The sequence below is a fragment of the Coenobita brevimanus genome, chromosome 103, assembly GCF_032717465.1.
Source record: "Coenobita brevimanus isolate Jiangsu-jjx chromosome 103, ASM3271746v2, whole genome shotgun sequence".
Taxonomy (NCBI): Eukaryota; Metazoa; Arthropoda; class Malacostraca; order Decapoda; family Coenobitidae; genus Coenobita; species Coenobita brevimanus.
Genome location: NC_137056.1, coordinates 34,734,996 through 34,751,027, shown reverse-complemented (window position 1 = coordinate 34,751,027; position 16,032 = coordinate 34,734,996). Strand labels below are relative to the sequence as shown.

At 42.2% G+C, this 16,032-nt stretch overlaps 1 protein-coding gene across 1 annotated transcript in view; it reads right to left on the bottom strand.

The window, feature by feature from the left end:
- The window catches only part of LOC145415746 (proton-coupled amino acid transporter-like protein acs), a 174,184-nt gene that overhangs the window by 17,891 nt on the left and 140,261 nt on the right, over positions 1-16,032 (bottom strand). The gene's annotated exons all lie outside the window — the stretch shown is intronic.

The following is a 16,032-nucleotide window of genomic DNA, read 5'->3' as shown; positions in this document are numbered from 1 at the left end:
CATTTCCTCTCCCCTGAAAGCAGGAAGGTGGACTGCAGAAGAGCAACTTATGTCTGCAGTACGCTGGCTTCATATTCAGATGAGCCTGGGGCAACAATAAAACTCAATGGCAACAACACCATTCACTACAATCTGCAAAATTAAAGATTCTCACTTCATATCAACTGTGTTTGGATTTCAAAGTATTCATAAAAAGACAACAGCAGAAAATAACGACTAACAGATCTCGGTATTTATCACCATATCTGTACCTGTATATTCACCATATCTGTATCTGTATAAGTCCATATGACGTCCACGGAAGGACCAGTGGAAGAATAATTGCCAAAATTAACTCTTCCCCATGCTGGAGACACGAATAGGGAAGGGTTGCCTGTACAAAGAGCAATGGATGTGCAAATTGAAGAACGTAATGACTATGTCTGTGTGTGTTACAGTCTCTATACGCCAATGGTAATACAAACAGTGCATAAATATACAAGGATATGAAAGGCGATAATATAAACATCCTAGGCTGATATACTGTATGCAATGCACGAAGGTTACAAAACTGTCTCCCTCTGTCTGTATTTCCTACTGCCTATGATCTCCAGTCTTTGAAACACTGTGTGTCCAGGCATCTCAAAATGAAAGGATCTTGAATTTGGCTCTCTCACCTTGTTTTTGTTTTTTCTTGGAGAGAACAATTTGTGGGCTCCTAGCCTTTTGTTCCTTCTTCCTTGCATTAAAAAAAAAAAAAAAAAAAAAAAAAAAAAAAAATCCATCCATCCATCCAATTCTAAGTTGCCCCACAAGGAGCATAGGAGCCCAGGGATAGGCAAGTTGGTCCTGACATTTAAGATGAGAGTGACCAGCTGTCACGGGGTTTTTGATGTTATGCAATATTAAAGAATAATATTCAATAATACTTGAGAAAAAGAACGAAGAACTGACTTGTGGAAATCAAGCAATGATTACTTTATGCCGGCTTACTTTGCCGATTCTCTAAGGACGAGAATTTAAAAACTTTCTCAACAGTACACAGCAGAGACTAATTATTCACACGTGCTATTTATTAGTACTGTTGGCCTCTGGAGAAAGTGACTCCATCCCTGACAATCAATAGCTAATGCTATTAATGATAAACAGGTTCTTGCTGGTGCAATTAACTCCAAGTTGCACAACGGATTTAAGTTAACCCGCCCCGTCCCGTCGACGTATGGGTACGTTGCAACGATTTGCATTTGCCAGTCCCGGCGACGTACCGGTATGTCGTGCAATTGCAAGGTCCCTAATTTGCACAATTTTCAATTTTCGCGCGTGATTTTTCGTATGTATACACGGGACACCTTCCTCTATTCCTCTACAAGATGCCAAGCAGGGACAATGCCTCACACCGCATAACCTCCCCCCTCCCCCCCTCACGCCATTGTCTCGGCAATTCACCTGCTACCAGTGACCTGGCTAGTAAAGATATTCAGGGCCAGAGTGATTCCCCAATCGATGACAATGTGGAGGACAATGTTTACATAGCATTAGAAGAAGAAACAGCCAGAAATAATGAACAGGTAATGTGGGAAAAAAAGGTCAGGTATGGTGATTAGTTAGTGAGTGAAACAATGTTTATAATGCCTTTATTACTGCTTGAAAACCAATATACTCTCATACTACATATACATTCGTACCAAGTAAATAAATAAATACCGTTTATGAGTGGATAAAATAGTTACCCTCCCATAGAACTCGTTTTCTTTGGTGCCAGCATGTTAGAAAACCCAGTCAGGTAAGGAGGAACTCCTACCTGGATTGGATATTTTAAACCTCAGGTGAGCGATTTCTCTATGAATTTTCAATGTTTCTCACGAAAAGCAAAGGTTTTAGCCAAAAAGAATTTTTTCGAAAGTACCTCGGGACTGGGGGATGTCGTAGGTGCGGAAAACCTCGGGACGTGACGGGTTAATAAAAAGGACTGGCCTAAGTACCAGTTATGAATAATGCAAACCGTTTATGCAAACTAGAAGCTGCAACTAGAATAAGCTCAATGTGGAGAAATAAAACACGAGTTTACATTACATTAAGCTCAAGAGAAAAGAACTGTTAATTTATTGATTACAATGAAATATATTAACGTTACATGAGTCTCAAATGAATTCAAAATGACAAAGAGAATACACTCACTCGCTCACTCAAAAGCTAAACTTAAACCTAGGAAAACAAAAGAAAAATACTGGTCAGAGAGTGGGCTATGCGAAATGGACTGGGCGTCGTTGCTGAGGAAGGACGCTGCCACACGCTGAACCTCTCGCCGGCTCACACTAGGTGGGAATTCAGGAACTCGCAGGACAATGGTAGCACTGCTCCACACTGGGCCCAATCGAACCTGCTTCCACGGCGCTTAAATCCTGACTGAATTCAAACAAGCGAGGTGAGGACTGAGGCCAGCCGCCAACTGGTAACGACTAGAAGTGAGCGAAACACACCCATAATAAATCACTCAGCGGAAGCTAATGTCGCGCACAAGGACGATCACTTATGAAATAGTGAAAAATATCCTGAAAAACACTCCCGATCAGGTGAATACGTGGCGGTTGACTGAGTGATACATACTGGGATTCCACTAGAATTCACGGTTTCCCACCAACGTTCAATGTCACGAGTTTATTTAGTGAGAAAATCACGCCAACTCGTGTCACCAGCCTCACTCATCCCTGAGTGGCACTGTGTGAGCAATAACCCCTACCACCCCTTGGATATAAACCTTCACCAGCTCAATCCAATTGGAGCGCTGCAATTGCCCACTAAACCACCGGGTGCCATATTTGGTTATATGGTTACCGCCCAGCATAGCAAATGGTTTCCTGGTGTACAGGAAACCATTTGGCTTGTCACTCAGTATAAAGTCACCCTTGGGCAGAAGGAACAGGAAAGAATGAATGAAAGAAAGACAAAAGAGGGAGTGTAAGGTCACCCGTGGGCAGATGGACGAGGAAAGAATGAAGTAAAGAAAGACAGAAGAGGATGGAAGGAAAGGAGGGAGGAGAGGAAAGGGCAGACACCCTGAGAGCAGCACTACATTGAGTACGTGGATGGTGATATAAATAAATAAAGCTCATAACGGCATATGAGGAGGTCCCTTCCATAATGATGGGAAAAAAAAAAAAAAAAATAGCTTTTGAGTTTCACAAATTTCAATTACAACTAAGAATTACTGAATTTTCAAAATGCATATGATGGTTTATACAGTATACCAAAAAATGAGGATTTTTGATGTACTTTTGGCTGATGTGAATCAAAACAACATGAATTTTAACATACATACGTCTTTTAATCCTGTGCTGCTCCTTGAGCAGTGTAGAAGCCAGGGAATAGGAAAGTTGGTCCTGACATTTAAGATGAGAGTGATCAGCCTCACACATCCCTAAGTGGCATTATGTGAGCAATATACCTCAACCACCCCTTGGATATAACCTGCACTGGCCCAGTCCCATCAGGGCACCTTAATTACCCACTAAACCACCAGGTGCCATTATCTGGTTATATGGTTACCACCTAGCATAATACATGGTTTCCTGATGTACAGGAAACCATTTGGCTTGTCACTCAATGTCCTGTCACCTGTAGACAGAAGGAAAAGGGAAAAATGAAGGAAAGACAAAGGAGGAAGCAGGAAAGAAGGAAGGAAGAGAGGAAATGGCAGTCACCCAAAAGCAGCACTACATCGAGTGAGTGGATGGTAAACGCCTCCACTTGCCACCTTTTATCAAAGTTAATCTGTTTCATAAGGGGTGGCCATTAACAAATCACCTCTGTGTCACCCTGTCCCCACCATTTCACTGCCGTCCCCCCAGCTCACACACTCCACTCACATAAACCTCTCCATTCCATCCCTCCATCTCATCCTTGGCCTCCCCCTCCAACTCCCCCCCCTCCACCACTCTCACATGCACTCTCCTCATTAGTCTCTTGCTTCCCAACCTCTCCACATGGCCAAACCACCTCAGTGTACTTCTCCTAAGCTTCTATCACATCTACATCCACACCACAATGCTCCTTCACTTGCTCATTTGTCAGTCTGTCTCTCCATGTAATTCCATATCTATCTATTCTATCTATCTATAGCAAGACGCCCTAATCCCGCAAAGGGTGGCCGCAGACAAAACGCCTCCAAGTCGCTCTGTCACCTACCATTTGACTACCCTCCCCCCAACTCACCCCCCCCTCCCTCATATACCTCTCAACTCCATCCCTCCACCTCATCCTCGGTCTACCTCTCCCTCTCCCTCCCTCCACCTCACCTACATACACCCTCTTAGTCAGTCTTTTATTCTCCATTCTGTTCACATGTCCAAACCATCTCAGTGTATTTCTCCTAATCTTCTCATCCACATTCACCCCACATCGTTCCTTCACTTCTTCATTCATCAACCTGTCCCTTCACGTCACTTCACATGCTCCACTCAAGTAACTCATTTCCACTGCTCTCACTCTTGACTTGTTCCCCTCTTGCAAGGTCCACGCCTCGCTTCCATACGTCAGGGTAGGGATCACAATACTATCATGCAGTGACTTCTTAACTTCCATACTCACCTCCCTATGTCTCATCATTGCTTTCAGTGTACCAACAACCTTCCTTCCCTGTTGTGCCCTTTCACGCACTTCATCCCCCAAAGTTCCATCCTTACTCATCACACTACCCAAGTACTTGAATGCACTCACATTCTCCATATCCTCACCATCCAACCTCACTGCACACTCTGTGACTTAATTCCTCTCAAACACCATAACTTTACTTTTGTTTACATTAGCTTTCAGATTCCTCCTCCTACACACTGTCCCAAATTCATTCACCAAACCTTGCAACTCCCATTCATCTTCACTCAACAATACTGTATCATCAGCAAACAGCAACACCGGAAACTTCCAAACCTCACCCTCATTCATAAGAGCCACCCCCACATCCACTGCCCTACCCTGCACCTCCTTTACAACCCCATTCATGTATATATTAAACAGCCATGGAGACATCACACAACCCTGTTTCAGTCCCACACTGAGATCAAAGAACTCACTCAGTTCACCATCCACTCGCACCGTAGGTCTAGCTCCCTCGTACATACTCTTCAGAGCACTCAACAATTTCCCCTCCACTCCATATATTCTTAATACCTTCCACATACCTTGCCTATCTATTCTGTCATAAGCTTTCTCCAAGTCCATGAAGGCAGCATACACTTTCCTTCCCTTCTCTAGATACTTCTCCACTAAACATCTTAGAACAAATATCTGATCTACACACCCTTTTCCCTTCCTAAATCCCCCTTGTTCTTCTCCAACTAGCTCCTCTGTCATATGCCTAACTCTATCAATGAGTATTCTACCATATATTTTACCAGTCACACTAAGAAGGCAAATACCCCTATGGTTACCACATACTTCTCTCTCCCCTTTTCCTTTGTACAGAGGAACAATTATACCTGATTTCCAGTCCTCTGGAACCTTTCCCTCTTCCCAAGCCAATCTACACAACTTCCATATCCACTCCACAACAATCTCACCCCCATACCCAAGCATTTCATCACACACTCCATCAATTCCTGGGGTCTTTCCCAACTTAATCTTCTTCATCGCTTTCACTACTTCCGCCCTACTGATCTCTTCCTCCCTCCTCTCATCTCTTCTTCTCCCAGCCATTCCCCAACCACTTATACTCGCACTGCTCACGCTCTCTACATTCAACCAATCCTCAAAGTGCTCCTTCCATCTCCTCAATTTCTCTCTCTTCTCCACCAACAATCTATTATTCCTATCTTTCATTCCCCAACTATTTCCCCTTTCACACTGCCTTACTTTCTTTACTTCCTTCCAAAACAATTTCTTACTCTCCCTCCATTTCACACTCAGATTCCTCCCAAACTCTTCATCCACTTTCTTCTTACTCTCCTTCACCAGTCTCTTAACCTCCCTTCTCCTGCTCACATATACCTCTCTCTTCTCTCTCTCATCTTCTCCCCTACCTCTACTCGCTAACCATTCACTATATGCCTTCGTCTTTTGTTCCACCGCTCGTTTCACCTGATCATTCCACCATGCTGTCCCTTGCACACCCTTGCATCTCCTCCTCACTCCACAAACCGCCTCACACGCTGCACCTATCTTTTCCGTGAATATCTTACATACTTCTTCCACCCCTTCCATCTGCTCTAGATCATACCTTCCCAATCTTTCTTCCACTATGCTCTTATACTCTGTCATTTCTCACTATCTTGCAATTTCTCCACTCTTCTCACAGGAGCTGCTTCCTCCTGTCTTCCCCTTCGTCTCCTCAACCACTTTCTTTGCAGCTCTACCTTGGCCATCACTAAGTGATGGTCCGAGACTCCATTCCCCTACCCTCTCCACATTCTTGCATCCAACACTTGTCTTCTCATTCGCTCATCCACACACACGTAGTCTATCATTGCCTTTCGTTCAACAAGTTCACCATCCATCCTCCTCATTACTCTCCATGTATATCGGTGGATCATCTTATGACGAAAGTAGGTGTTGGATATTGCCAACCCCTTACAAGCACAGATGTCTACCAAAGCACTTCCATTCCCATCTACTTCAGCTGGCACACCCCACTGACCAACCACTCCATCCACTCGTACATTCCCAACTTTACCATTCATGTCTTCAATCAACAGCACTCTCTCGCTCCTCTCAAACTTGTCCATACACGGTTCTACTTTCGCCCAAAACTCATCTTTCACTCTTGCCACTCGATCCTCTGTCGGGGCATACACACATACAATCGCCCACGCTTGTATACCTACTTTCATCCTCACCCATACAATCCCTGCACCCACTGTTCCATACTCTCTTATATTCTCCTTCCACTTCTTGCTTATCATCAGACATACTCCCTCTCTTGCTCTCTCATTCTCATTTACTCCTGCACATATACCTAAACCATATTTCCATTCTCTCACCCTTTCACCTTGCCATTTAGTTTCAGTCAATCCACATATATCCACTTTTGCATCCTCAAGCACCTGAACAATCTCTCTCTCTTTCACTTCATCATATGCTTCTCTCAAATAACTCATTTCCACTGCTCTCACTCTTGGCTTTTGTCCTTCCAACAAGGTCCAAGCTTCACTTCCATACATCAGAGATGGTATCACAATTCTATCACGCAGCAACTTTTTTACTTCCATGCTCACTTTTCTATTTCTTATCACTGCTTTCAAAGAATAAGCAACCTTTCTTCCCAGTTGTACCATTTCAAGCACTTCATCCTCCAGACTTTCCTCCTTACTCATCACCCTACCCAAATACTTAAATGCACTCACATTTTCCATTTCCTCATCACCCAACCTCACTGTACACTCAGCAATTTTATATCTCTCAAAGACCATAACTTTACTCTTCCTAACATACACTTTCGATTACGTTTCTTATAAAACTCCCTGATTTGTTCACCAACCCTTGCAGTTCCCCTTCTTCTTCACTAAACAATATAGAATCATCTGCGAACAACAGCACAGGAAGTTTTCAAATGTTGCCCTCTCATAAGGGCCACTCCAACATCCACTGCCCAACCTTGTATCTTTTTTATAACCCCATTCATATACAGATTGAACAGCCATAGAGACATGACACATCCCTATTTCAATCCAACAATCAGAGAGAAAAAGTTCACTCAGTTCACCATCCACACACACAACAGCCCTAGCACCCTCATACATACTTGTCATGGCATTCAGCAGCTTCTCATTTACTCCATATATTCTTAATATTTTCCACATTCCTTGTCCAACTTCATGAAGGCCACATACAACTTTTTTCCCTTTTCTAGAAACTTTTCCACTAAAGACCTACAGTTGAATATCTGATATACACAAGTCTTCCCTTCCTAAAACATCCCTGTTCTTCTCCAACTAATTCCTCTGTTATATCCCTAACTCTGTCAATAAGTATACTACTAAATACTTTTCCTGTTACACTAAGAAGACAAATGCCTATATGATTACCACACACCTCTTTTTTTTTTTCCCTTGCTCCTTTGTACAGGGGAATAATTATACCTGACTTCCAATTCACTGGGACTTTACCTTCCTCTCAGGCCAATTCGCACATCCCCCACATCCATTCTACTACCATCTCTCCTCCATGCTTCAGCTTTTTGCCACACACTCCATCAGCTCCGAAAGCTTTCCCCATTTTAACTTTCTTCAACAATACCACTACATCCATCTTACTAATCTCTTCCTCACATCTCACCTTCCTCTTTTTCCTAGCCATTTTCCTCAGCTACTTATACTCAAATTACTTCCATTTTCTATGTTTAATGGTTCCTTAAAGCATTCTCTCCATATGCTCACTTTTCCCTTCACTATCAATCGACCATTTTTTATCTTACACTCCCTTAATATATCACTCTGTCTAACTCCCTTTACCTCCTTCCAGAAAATTTTCTTACATTCCCCACTTTACACACAAATCCCTTCTGAATTCCTCATCCACTCTCTTCTTACTCTCTCTTACTAATCTTTTCACCTTTCTCTTCCTCTCTACATATAACTCTCTTTTCCATCTCCCAGCTTCCTCCATACTTCTGCTTCCCATCCACTCACTAAATGTTTTCTTCTTTTGCACCTCAGCTTGTGTCATATCTTCATTCTACCATACTGTTCCTTGCACCCCCTTTTGTCTTCTCTTCATCCCACACACCATCTAACATGCTGCACAGATTTCTGTGAATATCTTGCACACACCTTCCACCTCCACCATCTGCTACAAATCATATTTACTCAATTGCTCCTTCATTTCTCTCTTATATTCTGCCTTTTTCTCATCCTCTTGCAACCTTCGTACCCTCCTTGTATGAACCACTTTCTCCTGTCCTTCCCTCTTTTAGTACATCCATTGCATTTGTACCTTACATCCACCACCACCAAGTAGTGGTCAGAAAGCCCACTTCCCCAACCTCTGTATGCTCTTGCATCTATTATATACCTTCTGATTCTCTTATGCACACACACAATCAATCATTGCCTTCCATTCACCACCCACCCTTCTCATCACTCACCACATAAAGATGTGGATCATTTTGTGCCTAAAGAGGGTATTGGCTATCACCAACCCCCTCCCCACACAAATGTCCTCTAGAGCACTGCCATTCTCATCCACTTCTGCAGGCACAACCCACTCACCAACTACTCCATACACCTTCACATTCCCTACTTTTCTATTCATATCTCCAATCAAAAATGCTTTGTTATTCCTCTCAAATTTTCCATGCACTTTTCCACAATCTTGCACTGCCGCATACACACACAACCTCCCACGTTTGTATTCCTACTTTCAATCTTACCCACACAATCCCTGAATTAACTGATCCATACTCTCGTATATTCTCCTTCTATCTCTTGCACACAATATATACACCCTCTTTTGCCCTCATTTTCACCTACTCCACTGCATATGGGCCTGATGGAGTCCCTCCTGTTGTTCTCAAGAACTGTGCTTCTGTGCTAACACCCTGTCTAGGCAAACTCTTTCACCTTTGTCTATCAACTTGTACCTTTCCTTCTTGCTGGAAGTTTGCTCTCATTCAGCCAGTCCCAAAGAAGGGTGACCATTCCCAACCCTCTAACTATCGTCCAATTGCTTTACATCCTGTATCTCAAAAGTTTTCGAGTCTATTCTTAATAGAAAAATTTTAAAGCATCTTTCCTATCACAACCTTCTTTCTGATCGTCAGTATGGGTTCCGTCAGGGATGCTCCACTGGTGATCTTCTCAACTACCTTTCAGACTCCTGGTTATCCTCCTTTCGGGACTTTGGTGAAAGCTTTGCCAATGCACTTGACATCTCAAAGGCTTTCGATCGAGTCTGGCATAAATCTTTAATTTCCAAACTGCCCTCTTACGGTTTCTATCCTTCTATCTGTGCCTTCATCTCTAGCTTCCTTTCTGGTCGTTCTATAGCCGCTGTTGTAGATGGCCATCGTTCTTCTCCTAGATCTATTAACAGTGGTGTTCCTCAGGGCTCTGTCCTATTACCAACTCTCTTCCTTTTATTCATCAATGACCTTCTAAGCTGTACATCTAACCCTATCCACTCATACACTGATGACTCCACCCTTCACCTTTCCATTTGATTCCCACAACGTCCATCTCAGCAGTTACTTCAACAAATAAGGGATGAGGCTATGGCACACCTAATGTCTGACTTGGCTCGTATCTCTGACTGGGGTAAAAATAATCTGGTTGTTTTTACTGCATCAAAGACTCAGTTTTTGCACCTATCAACCCGTCAAAATCTTCCACAAGTATACCCAATAATGTTTAATAATATTCAGCTTAATCCTGCACCATCCTTGAACATGCTTGGGGTTTCATTTACTCGGGACTTGTCTTAGAAAGATCATATTACATCTCTTGTAAAATCTGCTTCCAAGAGATTGGGTGTGCTAAGCTGACTCTGTTCCTTCTTTACCCCTGCACAATTGTTGACTCTATACAGGGGTTTTATCCGCCCCTGTATGCAGTACAACTCTCATGTGTGGGGGGGCTCCCCACATACGGCTCTTCTCAATAGGGTAGAGTCAAAGGCTTTTCATCTCATTAACTCTCCCCCTCTTACTGACTCCCTTCAACCTCTGTCTCTTCGTCGCACATCTTTATCTCTTTTCTGTCGCTACTTCAATGGTCACTGTTCCTCTGAACTGTCTGCATGAATTCCTCCACCTCTACGACAGGCGCGTAGCACCTGTCTAGCAGCAAACTCTCACCCCTTTTCTGTCCACTCTCTCATGCAAGAGTTAACCGTTACTTCCAGTCATTCATTTATGCAACAGACCAACTCTGGAACCGTCTCCCTCTGTCTGTATTTCCTGCTTCCTATGATCTCCAGTCTTTCAAACGAAGTGTGTCCAGGCATCTCGAAATGAATGGATCTTGAATTTGTCTCTCTCTTGTATTTTGTTTTTCTCTTGGAAGGAACAGTTTTGCGGGCTCATTGCCTATGGTTCCTTCTTCCTCAAAAAAAAAAAAAAAAAAAAAAATCCATACTCCCACTCTCTCACCTCTCCATTTAGTCTCAGTTACTTGGCATATGTCCACTTTTGCACCCTCAAGCACCTGAACAATCTCTCTCTCTTTCCCCTCATGATTCACACCCCTTACATTCCATGTTGCAATCCGTACCTTGTCCATTGTTCAGTCCTTGGTCATCGCCTGTTGGTCTATCCTTGTCCGAGGCATTTTGTTTGTATTTTCAGTTAGCTGTATCCTGGGGAGGGACACTAACCCTCTGCCAACCCACCTGTTGACTCATATGGAACATGTGTTGGTTGGTTATACGGTTACCACCCAGGGTATTAAATGATTTCCTGGTTTACAGGAAATCATTTGGTTTGTCACTCAACACAGAGTTACCCTGAAATAGAGTATCACCACAATGAGAGTGGATGAAGTATGTTCCACTCAAGTACTTGAATGATGGAAGTTATTAACATGTGTGTCTTCATTAATCTTGCACCGTTATAATCACTGTACTGTACAAGATTACACATAAGTAACATAAAAATGTAATATGTACCTATATTTACAATATCACACAGACATGATTACATATTTCTTTAATTAACTATAGTCAGCTCTTGGTATACGTCAGTTTAATATGTGATAAATCAATATAACAATGAACTAAAAGTAATAACCAGTTTTGCTACTATGATGGCAAAATTTGCTTATATGATAATTGTGGTGGCCACGTACAACAATCGACTGTGTACATGGTGCCTGCTGTGCAAGCCAGCAGTCAGATCCCTGTGCCAAGGTGGCTGCCCAGTGTTTACTTTTTTTTTTTTTTTAACCACATCTGACTCTGGGCAAACACTTCAGGGCCTATTCCCGAGTCCCAGTAGTCCTCCTTGGGGGCCAGTAGTTCTCCTACATCTCCACTTATCACCACTTTGGCACTAACACCCACCATCCATATTGCATACATGCTAGGGCTGTCTCATACAGGACTGGTGTACTGGTATTAGTGGGGGTATTTTTCAGTGAGGTTGGATGGTAAGGATATGGAGAATGTGAGTGCATTCAAGTACTTGGGTAGTGTGATGAGTAAGGACGGAACTTTGGGGGATGAAGTGCATTAAAGGGTACAGCAGGGAAGGAAGGTTGTTGGTACACTGAAAGCTGTGATGAGAAATAGGGAGGTGAATATGGAAGTTAAGAAGTCACTGCATGATAGTATTGTGATCCCTACCCTGACGTATGGAAGCGAGGCGTGGACCTTGCAAGAGGGGAACAAGTCAAGAGTGAGAGCAGTGGAAATGAGTTACTTGAGAGGAGCATTTGGAGTGATGTGGAGGGACAGGTTGATGAATGAAGAAGTGAAGGAACGCTGTGGGGTGGATGTGGATGAGAAGATTAGGAGAAATACACTGAGGTGGTTTGGACATGTGAAGAGAATGGAGAATGAAAGACTGACTAAGAGGGTGTATGTAGGTGAGGTGGAGGAAGGGAGAGGGAGAGGTAAACTGAGGATGAGGTGGAGGGATGGAGCTGAGAAGTATATGAGGGAGGGGGGGTGAGTTGGGGGGAGGGTAGTCAAATGGTGGGCGACAGAGTGACTTGGAGGCGTTTTGTCTGCGGCCACCCTTTGCGGGATTAGGGCGTCGGGCTATAGATAGATAGATAGACAGATATATTTTTACATGTCGGCAGGTCATCTGGTAGATCAGGAAAGTGTACTTTTTAAGAAATTCAAAACCTTAAACTGTTCCCTGCCCCAGCCGGGATTCGAACCTGGGTCCATTTGGGCTACAGACTGTCTCTCTACCAATTCTGCCACCACCACCGCAGTGATTATCTCCCTTTCATTCCATTTTGTGCATGCAAGGCCACTGAAATACCACTGCTGTCACCAAATAACACTGTAGTGCACAACAAATAATGCAGTGTGAGATATTAAGTGATAACTTATTGTGTGAAATACTGAAACTTGGGACTTGGAAATCATGTCTGGCATGGATGCTAACCCTCGAAGAAAGTGCAGTGCTACTGAGGGCGCCAAGGGTAAAACTAAAAGGACAAAGGTTTCTGATATTTTAGGTTACGTGGTCCTTGGTCCCCTCTTTATCCCCACTGAACACATGTGCCCATGCTATATCAACCCTGGCATACGATATTGTCACGTGACGAATTTTCACTGGAATGGGTGAGAGTGTTCTCATACCTGGGTACAGTGGTAAAAAATACAGGAAAATGTGCAGAAGAAGTGAAGAGTAGACTGGCATAGGGAAGGAAAGTGGCTGGTGCTATTAAGGCCTTGATATGGAACAGAGGCTTGAGTGTTGCAGCTGCACGAGGCTTACATGAAGGAGTGTTAGTGCCAACTTTAACTTATGGATATGAGACTATGGTGTGGCATGAAAATGAAAAGTCAAGAGTAAGAACAGTGGAGATGGGACTGCTGTGGAATATGTGTGGAGTACACAGTGGATAAGATATGGAATAATGTGATTTCTGAAAGATGCAGAGTGAGGAAGTCTGTGGACACCAGAATCGAAGAGAGTATACTGAGATGGTTTAGCCATGTGGAGAGAATAGATGACAACAGAATGGTGAAAAAGGTATATCTGAGCGAATCTGAAGGAGTGAAGAGGTGAGGTAGGCCAAGAAAAAGGTGGAGGGATATGGTGGATGAGTGAATGAGGAAGAGAGGTATGGAAGTTGGTGAGGCTAAGGGACTGACAAGAGACCAAACTGGCTGCATGAATTTTATGCAGAGAAGTGCATAACCAGAAATTTGGCACCCCTCTTTAATATGACAGCATTTGGATTGGCTCTAGCAGTTAGGTATATGTGAAGCTACAGAACCTGGCGAAATCTTTTGGTCAGTCTGATGGAGCCAGGATTTCGAGGGCTTCTGTGGTGAGCGAATGGAACCGTGGCCCGTTGAATTAGGCAAACTTTGGCTATCTGGACACTGCTACTCCTCACCCTGCCCTAGGGTGGGAAAGTACGTCCAGATGATGATGATGATGATGAATTTTCACTTGACGTAACCCCATCGCATACTGAGGTGTCACTGTATTGTATTTTATTTTCCCAATCTTGAGGTTGCATGTGCTCTCCCACAAAGTTCTGTAATTCCATAAGTACAATACAATTCCTACACACACACACACACACACACACACACACACACACACAGCTTTATATTAGGCTAAATAAAGTGATGATTCAACAAAGTACTGCAAGTAATGGCAAAAAAGTGTAGTCTAAAGAAAGTAAACAAATAATCAGCGTCCAAGGAATTTTCTGAGATAAGCCACCAGACAAAACACACCAAGGCGGGTGGACGTGGCAGAGAGATGTGTCAGACTGCAAGTAGAGATTATCTTTCTGTAATATGGATTACTTTGGAAAACTGGATCTAGATGGTGGTATGAGAAGGAAAAAAAGTAGAAAACAGGATAATACCTTCTACACAGAACTGGTTGAAATAGGAACTTATAATAAATTATTAGTGAAGGTGAATAAACTTAAGAAAACTTTTCAAAAGGAAATAAAGGAAATCAAAAAGGAATTGTGCAAGCAGAGGGTACAATATGAAGAATCAGTAAAAGAACTGAACAGAAAAGACAATGATAGATGAGCTGTCAGCTGAGACAGATTCACTGAGAAAGAAAACTAGTGAAATGGGGAGTACATGTGACAACCATGAGAGAATTAAGGAAGAGTTCAGAAATGATACAGAGACAGTTAGGCAAGCAAGCAGTCTGATAGACCAAAGCAGTGATAATGAAGAGAAGATAACCCAGGTGAATGATATGACGAGAAATTGCAATGATGTAGCAGAAACTATGTATGCCGAAATGATGAAAGTAAAGAAAGACATGGAAACAAAAGTTGAAGAAAAAAGCATAAGAAAGTGAAAAAAATAATAAAAAACAACCAAAAACTGGTCAAGTAATCAGCAGAGATCAATAAATCTATGGTACGGATGAAGAATAAATAAGAAACTGAATCTCAAGAGACAAAAAAGAGATGATACATATAATAAATATACTGAAGGAAGTATCAAAGAATATCTGTGACAATGATACAGAGGAGCATAAAAGGCTAGGGAAATATGAAATAAGTCAAGGCCTCTGAAAGTAACTTTCCAAAGTGTGAACACTGTAGAGGAAATATTAAAAAATGCTAATAAACTCACGGAAAAAGAGGAATAAAAAAAAAAAATGTATAAAAAGATGCCTAACTCAGGAGGACTGGGGGTTATTAAAGGAGAAGAGGGATGAAGCAAAAACAAAAAAATGAGGGAAGATCAGAGGGAGAGAGGACTAAATTTTTTTGCAAAGTAGCTGTATTACAAGTAGGGAAGTGGTACATAAACAACAGGGATAAAAAAAAAGTAAGGTAGTGAACTCAAACTAGGTCAAATAAGTAAACAACATGATTAAGATGATGTACTCAAATGTAGAAGGAATGGTATCCAAATTATTAGAGATAAAAGACAATACCAAACAAAAGGAACCTCATATTATCTGCTTAACTGAAACACAATTAATCCCAAGGATATCAAATGATACCCTAAACTTTGAGGAATATATGGAGAGAAATAGAAATTTGAAAAAAGGAGGAAGAGTTATGATATTAACAAAGAAAAGCCAGCAAGTAAAAGAGGCAGAACTAGATATACCCTCAAAAGTAGAATTAATTGCATTAGAGATTAACACATCTGAAGGGAGAATAATGGTGGTAACATTATACATGCCACCCAAAACAAACACTTGGGAAAGAGCCAAATATAAAATCCTGGCAGAAAGCACAATTCAGAGTTTATGATCCCTACTACATAGAATGGAAGAGAAATCTGAAAGAATTATATTAACAGATTTAAATACAATTATAAATTGGCATAGTCCAGATGTAAGAAATTATGCAAGCTGTTGGGATCAAAGGCTCCTGGATCTTGCACAGGAGTTTTTCCTAACACAACATGTAAAAGAAAACACCAAAAAATAGAGGACTAGAAGATCCACCA